This window comes from Vombatus ursinus, unplaced genomic scaffold, assembly GCF_900497805.2.
Source record: "Vombatus ursinus unplaced genomic scaffold, bare-nosed wombat genome assembly UNPS02014804.1, whole genome shotgun sequence".
Lineage (NCBI taxonomy): Eukaryota > Metazoa > Chordata > Mammalia > Diprotodontia > Vombatidae > Vombatus > Vombatus ursinus.
Genome location: NW_020954582.1, coordinates 9809730 through 9818683, shown reverse-complemented (window position 1 = coordinate 9818683; position 8954 = coordinate 9809730). Strand labels below are relative to the sequence as shown.

Below are 8954 nucleotides of genomic sequence, written 5' to 3'. Positions count from 1 at the left end.
ATCTATTAAATAAATTAAATAATAATCTATTAAATAAATTAAATAATAAAATCTAGAATAGGTAGAGAAGTAATGAAGAAAATGAGGAAAAGAAATCCCTTTTTTAATAAAAAGTGCAGAAATAGAAAAAAATAAGGAAAAGAAAGTTGAATAGGAAAGGATCGTGTAACTATTTGATAGAAAAGAAAAAAAAAGAGGGGAGGAGTATGATAACTGGATGAGCATAAGAAAGAAAAATGATTTAACAAGTTGAATAAAACTCCCCAACTAGAGGAATGGGTGAGAATAGGGATGGGGTAGGGCTTGAGGATGAGGGGAAGGGAGCCTGTGGGATTAGGGTGGCATTAAAGTGGATTAAGCAAAACTATTTGAAGAGACAAAGTACTGTCTTTATAAAGGAAGAACGTCAAAAATTAGAATGAAGAATAAATTAGAAACATATGGAGAAAAATAGAAACCTAACTCTCATAAATTTGAATGTGAATGTATTAATCCAATAAAATGAAAGAGAGACAAATGTGATAAGAAAACAAACTCCCACAATCTGTTGCTTATGAGAAACACACCTAACAGCAAAGACATGTATAGAATAAAAGGTCTGGAATAAAATTTTCTGTGAATCAGATAAATCTCAAAACTCAGGAGTTGTAATCATGCTATCAGACAAAGCAAAAATATTTCACAACATAAAAAGAGATACAGAATAAAACTACATTATGCTGAAAGGAATTATAGACAAATAATCAATATTAATATTAAATTGATATGTTCCACATGGCTTAGCATCTAAATTTATAAATGAAAAACTAAGTAAATTACAAGAAGACACAGAGAGTAATAGAGCAATAGCAGTAGACTTTAACTCCCTTCTCTTAGTTTTGGACAGATCTAACAGAAAGATAAACAAATGGGAAAATACAGAATTGAAGAAATTATTGGAGAAACTAGAAGTATTGTGAACAGAGAAAAAACAAGACGTGACAACAAATTTGATACGTAGGGCGACACTGAAGAATTCCAGATGATGCTGACTTGGAAGATGGCAGTACCCTTGATGGAAAAACAAAGGTGAGAAGAAGGGAGAAGTTTTAGGAAAAGATGATGAGTCCTATTCCCACATGTTGGGCTCAACATGATAAGCCATCCATTCAGACATTTCCAAAAGGCAGAGACATTTCCATAGAACATTAGCCAAGTAGAGAGATGAGAGCTGAATAGAACTGGGAGTAATCTTCATCTGTGTGTGCTGATGAGATCACCGAGTAAGATATTACGAAGTGAAAAGAGAAGGTTGCCCAGGACAGGGTCTTAGGGAGTGTCCATGTAGACTGTAGGAGAGTTTACCTCCACACTGTGGTAACTTTCAACAGCTGAGATTTGGGGAGCAAGATCAAGAGATGATTTGGGGATCATTTGGATGGGATGATGCTCTTGTGCTTTTTATGGCAGAATAGTTGAGAAAGGAAATATTAGTTTGGTCTCTGCTCATATGAAGGACTTTGTGCTTTTGTGTCTGCTTCCCTTTTTGCTGAAAAGGGCCCATAAACCATAACCCTTGCTGGCGTGGAGGTGGCCGCTTCAACCTTGGACTCCTGATGCTAGTTATCTGTCCTTGATTCCATGGCTCTGGTGATCTCCACTAGGTTGTCAACAGTGGCACTTAGTGTACTTTGTTGCATGGATCTATTGAATGCTTAACCTAGTGAACTAGAGCCCCTTTTATAGAAAAGGAAACTGAGGCTCAGAGAGGTTAAGCTATTTACCTGTGATCTCACGGTCATGAAATGCCTGAGAAAGGATTCAAACTCAGGTCTTCTCCACTCCAAGTTTAATGCAATATTTTCTCCACTATACTGAGCTGCCTCTCACGTCCCACATTTATCCCATTAGTCACAGAGGAGAATCAGGTAGGAGTCTGGGGTTGGCTTAGTGTTCTGCCATCCCCAGGAGCATTTAGACAACTCAGAGCAGCAGGCCAATGCACACTCACTTCATAATGTCGGCTAGGAAGGACAGAGCTCTGGATCAGGATGAGTGCAGTTGGCAATTGGAAATACAATTTTTTGTTAAGTGGTCTTTCATCACGCTGCTCATGAATATATTTCATGTTATATACTGTTCAGGTATTAACAGGGAAGATTCATAGTCCATGTGTACCAGTGATGCATGGAAACTATTAAGGTTTTTCATGAGCAAAAGAAATCCCACCAACATCCTTCACAGTGAAAAATGGAATCTCCAACTTCTGAAGTGTTATACATTAGAGTCGATGGGTTGGGTGCATGTTTCAGTGTGGATCAGAGTCAAAATGTGGCAGATTACACAGTAACATTCAGATTGCCTCTTATGTTGAAGCCTTAGCCTGCCTAGCTCTCCAATGGAAGAAGAAAGTCAGACAGTGTGAATAGTCACAAGTTCATCCATTAGAAATGCCTTAAATATCAACTTGAACTTCTTATGAGAAAAAAAAAATACGCTGCCCTGAATCTAGCCTATCTAGGAAGGTTGGGGATTCTGGGATGCTTGAGCTATTCATAAGAATAGACCATTAGCCTCTCACCTACATTTGCCTAAACTCTTTCTTCTTAGTCAATGAAATTAATAATGTCCAAAGAATAGGATGGCAACTTGACCTCCTGGACCTTAAGAGAATCAAACGAGTTTGGAAGAGGTGGCCCCAAAAACATGTGCATGTAGAAAGGGTGTAAATATCGGGACTGTGTGAGTCTAGGCAGGAAGTGTTTCTGAATGTGGTTACTCTTATGTTTGGAATTTGGATCTGCATTAGATTGGAGCCTGTGACACACTGCTGCGTTGGTTCTAGATGACTTCAATTTCAGAAAGTGTTTATTTCCTGATGCCCAGTGCCCATCTCCATGAGAGACTGAGGCATTTCAAGGATTCTAAGTTACTCCCTCGACCTATTTAATCTCTAGGTGGCAAACTTGGAACAAGGGAAGGGGAAGGATATGTATCAGGCACTGCACTTAGTGCTTTACACATACAATCTCATTTGAATAACAAATGCTGAGCCAGTAGCCAGAAGACCCACATGACCCCTTGTTTGGTCCGTATCAGTCCCAGGTCTGTAGAGCAAGAGATTGAAATTGTATCAAAATTTCTTATGTGGAATTAATCAGGGTTTTGAATAGGGGCATTAATTCAAGTTACTTGAGGGGGTGAGTTGACACTGGTTTATTTCTTTGGGAAAACTTATCTGGGGGTGGGGTGCTAACCCTCCCCCACGTGTCACCACTAATCAACCACTGTTCTCTACTCAGGACTATGCAGATGTCATCACTATGGGAACTGCAGTCAGGGAGAGGGGAGAGAAGGGCAGGGCTTGATTGTGATTATGGGAATAAATGGTCCACAGCCAAAAAAAATCCTCAAGCTTTGGTAGGGGTGGGGGTGGTACCTGAGATTCCTGTGGGAAGCAGTCTGATCTATAACAAAGAATTATTTATCATGAAAGATCATAGGTCATAGGTATTTAAAACTGGAAAGGATCTTAAAGGTAACTTGGTTCAGTCCTCTGCTTTTACTGATGAGGAAACTGAGGAGCATGAAGGTTAAGTAATTTGGCCAAGGACACACAGATATTTAAGTGGTAAAGACTGGATTTGGAGTGGGATGCTGATGAGGAGGTTAATACTTTTGAATAGGAGGATTTACCTTTAATGATCATGATAGACAGCCCTGTGGACCACTTCTTTCTTTGGCACATTCCTCTGAGAACCTCCCTTTGAGAAAGGACTCAGGCCAGCCACCACTCCTTGCTCTCCCAGCTCTCTGCAGACTTGGCCCTCAGATGGGCACTACTTCTACTTTTATGTGTTCTTTTTCTCCATTAGAAGACAGGCTCCTTGCAAGCAGGAAGTGGCTTCTTTTTTCCCTGGTATTGAAACTTCCAGCACTTAGCAGAGGGTCTGACACCTACTGATCTTAGTGATTTGACTACTCTGGGTTCTCTAGAGGCCAGGCCTATTAGAAGCTCAATGATTCTTTAGGCCCCTCCAGTGTCTTCTCCTGTATATGTTCCACTTTGGCACCACTACCTTCCTTCAGGTCCCCATCACCCCTCCCCTCTACCTCTCCAATATTCTTTCTTTGTGCTTCTTGCCTCCAGGCTTTTTTTGTCTTCAATCTATCATCCAAATGTTTTCCAAATTGATCATCTTAAAACTTACATTGGATCATGCCACATTTCCTACTCAAGTATCTTCAGTGGCTCTAGGATTTCTTGATCGCCTCTAGGGTAAAATACAAACTCTCAGCTTCACATTTATCATTAATCTGTCCAATTATTGTTAATTACCATTCACAATTTGATCTGAGCATTCATACAATAGATAAAGAATATCTATTGCTAAGATTATAATTGAGTGGACAGTTTAGAGTTTGTCCATTAGGATGTATATCTGGGATGGACAGTACAAATTAATTTTTAAAAGTTGGACACATAATTAAATTGGAGGAGAGTGGGCTGGGTGGTTTTCAGAATATTGTAAAATTCTCTTAACAGCTCCAGATTTTCCCCAGCATTTAATGCCAACATTTTACCAGTGCAGCAGTATGTCTATCACACATGGAACATAATACTTGTCAAGTCAATACAACTCAACAAGCAATTGTAAAGTTGTTCCTATGTGCCAGACACTGTGCTAAGCACCAGGTATATAAAGAAGGATAAAAGTAGTCCTTGACCTCAAAGAGCTTACATTCTAACGGAAGAAACAGCATGCCAATAATTATACATTCAAGATAAATCTGTATGAGGCAAATTGAAGATAATCTCAGAGGTACAGCATAAGTGGAGGTGGGGCTTCTTGCAGAAGGCAGGATGAAGAATTGAAAATGAATATCACTCGGGGCCAATAGAGAGGTTCATGGTGAGTGTGGGCAGGTAGAAACATGTAGCCAATGGAAAAGTTCGGAAAAGAAAAGGAGAGAGGCTCCCAGGGAATATGTGTGATAGTAAAAAAAAAAAAGAGAGATGGATCACATTTTAAATATGATACAAAGATTGAGCTTAAGGAGTTTTGGTCAATCCAATGTTATTTTATTTCTTGAATGTTAAGGTCGACAAAAGACTGCTACCCTGGTGACATCTCCATGAGTTAGCAAACACAAATATTCTCATCTCCAGTTTTTAGATGATGAAAATAAAGCTTAGGGAAATTTTCAAAGCTTTTCTAATTCATTTTATTATTTTTACTCAGAACTTAACAAGTACCAAGTAAAATGAATATGTTCATACACATAACAGAACAAAAAAAGAAAATTGTTACATGAAGCTGCAAATCTGCATTTTGTGCAGCCTGTTTTTCTAAGCACATAATGTATTCAACTTGTAGCTTTCAAAACTGTCCTGCTTTTTGTAACTCCTTCTGGCCTTCCTGTTTTCATCTCTGGATTTTAAAAATCGCTTTAGTGAGCTTTTTTTCTTTTTCTTTCTCTTTCTCTTTTTGAGTAGAAAGCCTTCTCCCTAGTCACTTTCTCACTACTAGTAACCCCTCATTGGAAAACAAAAAAAAAGAAAAGAAAAGTAAAATCCTTGTAAGCAATAAGCTTCTACTATGTGCCAAGCAGTGTGCTAAACACTGGGGATACAAAGAAAGGTCAAAATAGTACTTACTTTCAAGTAGCTAACAAGATGTGAACTAAAATTTGGACTCCAAACCTTTTGTTCTAATAAACAATGACCAAATGGGGCTTGGCCTGGGACCTATTGTTGGCCAATTAATGAGAGCCAGAGTGATTTGGGTTTAAGGTACGTTCCTTAAGGAAAAAAAAGGAAAAAAAAGAAAAAATGATTTCAAAGATCAAAATTTACATTTCTTTGGGCAGATCACTTGAAGGTAAGGGTATGATACCCTATGTGGATAGAGGGGAGGGAAAGAAAGAAAGAAGAAAGAGAGAAAGAAAGAAAGAAAGAAAGAAAGAGAAAAAAAGAAAGAAGGAAGGAAGGAAAGGAAAGGAAGGAAGGAAGGAAGGAAGGAAGGAAGGAAGGAAGGAAGGAAGGAAGGAAGGAAGGAAGGAAGGAAGGAAGGAAGGAAGGAAGGAAGGAAAGAAGGAAGGAAGGAAGGAGAGAAAGAGAGTAAAAAGGAGCTGTGTTGACCAACTCAGCCAGTTGGGTCTTCAGTGGGGCTGCTTCTACTTCTACTCACAGAGTTTGTTGTTTGTCCTTCATTCTCAAAGAGGACCATGACATCAGGGAGGTGATGCCACTGTATCCTGGGCCATTTCTGGGTGTCCTGACCTATATTTGACCACTGGACCCAGATGACTTTGGAGGAGAAAGTGAGTCTGGTGACTTTGCACAGCCCTCCTTCACTCAAATCCATTTCACTTGAATGTCACGGCATCACCTTCCTGATGTCATGGTCTTCTTCAAGAACGAAGGACGAACAACAATAATAAACAACATCGCCTCCACCCATTGCTTACAATACCACATTATAAGCTGTGGTTTGATCTGCATAGCATCCATATAATTAATATGGCCCTGAATAATTTGTTACTAGTTGAAACAAATCCCTTCAAAGAAACAAAACAAAAAACAACGAGAACTTGTTTATCGAACTTGTTTATGGAATTTTCTATTGTACTCTATAAGTAACTAATATGCATTTTAATTAAACATTATTTCAATAAAATAAAATAAAATGAATAGTTTAACAATACAAACTCCCACACTGGCTATGTTTGAAAATGTATGTCTTTTTCTGAAACCTGAATCTATTACTTCTCTGTCATAAAGTTCTTCACCAGTGTTTCAGAATTGAGGTTGATCGTTGCATTGACTGGAGTTTTGGAGTCTTCAAAGACTGTTTTTTTCCAAGGTTGTTGTCATTGTACAAATTGTCTTCTAGATCTGCTCCCCTCACTCTTCATAAATTCATGCACTTCTTCCCAGGTTTTTTCCTGAAACTATCTCCTTCATCATTTCTTAAAGGCCCAATACGTTACATTCACCTTAATTTGTTCAGTCATTTCATAATTGACAGGAAACACTCTTAGTTGCTTATTCTTTGTCACTACAAGAATTTTTCGAGAAAATATTTTTGTCCCTATGGGTTGTTTTCTTCCTTATTGGGTTTCTTTGGAGGGACAGGCCTCATAGTGGTATTGCTGACTTGAAGGTTATGTGTGGGACACAAGACCACCTACCCAAATTTGAATCAGAGTCTTGACAAGAATTTGCAAAAAGGAAAGCTGCTTTATTGGCTTTCTCGAGAAAGGACACCCCAGTGTCGCCCAAAATGGCATCAGCCAGAGAGTGCAAGAGTGCTTTGTTTAAAATAGGTTTATATAGATCCTAGCATGATAGCCCACCCTAACCTTCTTCCTGTTGGCCCATTGGCTGAGCCTCAAGGGAACAATCTATTCGCATAAATCTTTCCCAGCAAGAAGGGAACAAAGGAGTACAGAAATCACAGCATGTTCCCCTTTTCAGGGTCCCATGGTTTTGACAGTCTTCTACACAAGGTCATACAGCTAGAGGATGAGACAAAACAGGACACACTATAGTTCAGGAATTTCTGCTTACACAAGTAAAGAAGGGGGTGGGGGGGATCATGTCCTAGGGGTCTTCACTGGTTCTGGTAAGCATGTACCACTGAGTTATAAATAGTTTAATGATTTGGGGTCATCATTTTCTAGCATTTCCCAGGATGACTATATCATTTGCCCAACAGTGAAGGACAGCATCAGTTTTTTCAAAGCCTTTTCAATCATTATCATTCTCTTTTTTTAGTCACTTTTGTCAATCTAATGGGTGTGAGGTGAAACCCCATAGTTGTTTTAATTTGTGTTCCTCTAATTATTAGTATTTCAGAGTACTTTTTCATAAGCTTTCTGATAACTTGGACTTCTTTCTTCAAAAACTGGTATGTTTATTATATTCATTTATCATTTAATTATTAGAGAATACCTCTCGTTCTTAATAATTTGACTCAATTCCTTTTATATCTTAGATGTATGGACTTAATCAAGTAAACTTTCTGCGGGGATTTTTTTTCTCAGATAACTGTTTTCCTTTTATTATTAATAACATTGGTTTTATTATGAAAAATCTTTAAAATTTTATAAGCTCATAAATATCCATTTTATCTTCAGCGAATCTCTCTATTTCTTGTTTGGTCATGAACTCATCCCCTATTCACTGTACCGAGAGGCATTTTCTTCTTTGCTCCTCTAATTTGTTTATGATAGGACCTTTTATATCTAAATCACAGACAGATTCAGAGCTGATCTTACAATACCTTGTGAAATGTTTTCTTTACTTAACTTCTGTTGGGCCACTTTCCAGTTTTCCTAGCAGTTTTTGTTGAATAGTGAATTGGGACTTTGTGCCTACTATGTTTTTGTTTTTGTTTGTGGGTTTGTTTTTTTTTTGGGGTGAAGCAATCAGGGTTAAGTGACTTGCCCAGGGTCACACAGCTAGTAAGTGTCAAGTGTTTGGTCTGAGGCCAGATTTGAACTCAGGTCCTCCTGACTCCAAGGTTTGAGCTCTATCCACTATACCACCTCGCTGCCCGAGTTGAGACTTTGAAAAGGAAACTTACTTGCTGTAGATCTAGGAGTCCATGATCCTCTGATTCTGTATCATCTTCCCTCTCTCAGCCTCAGTGGACTTATGTGTAATGTGAGGAGTCTAGACTATATGGCCTCTGAATTCTGTTCCAACTCTGAGATCAATGATCTTATGATCTATGACTAGATTCTGATTTTGAATATTGTGGGAAAGAGCAAATCCTGATTTGGACCTGGCCCATTGACCATAGTGGAAATAATCCCATTAGAATAAGGAAGTGTGTGTATGTATGAGAAAGAGAGAGAGAGAGACAGAGAGAGACAGAGACAGAGAGAGAGACAGAGAGAGAGAGACAGAGAGAGAGAGACAGAGAGAGAGAGAGAGAGAGAGAGAGAGAGAGAGAGAGAGAGAGAGA

General features: G+C 38.7%; 1 long non-coding RNA gene across 1 annotated transcript in view; it reads left to right on the top strand.

Moving 5' to 3' along the window:
* LOC114051682 overlaps positions 1 to 1062 on the top strand; it is a 4104-nt gene extending 3042 nt beyond the window's left edge. The window contains exon 3 of the long non-coding RNA XR_003570188.1: positions 877 to 1062. This is a non-coding gene — a long non-coding RNA (uncharacterized LOC114051682). The remainder of the gene's footprint in view (positions 1 to 876) is intronic.
* The last annotated feature ends 7892 nt before the right edge of the window (positions 1063 to 8954 follow it).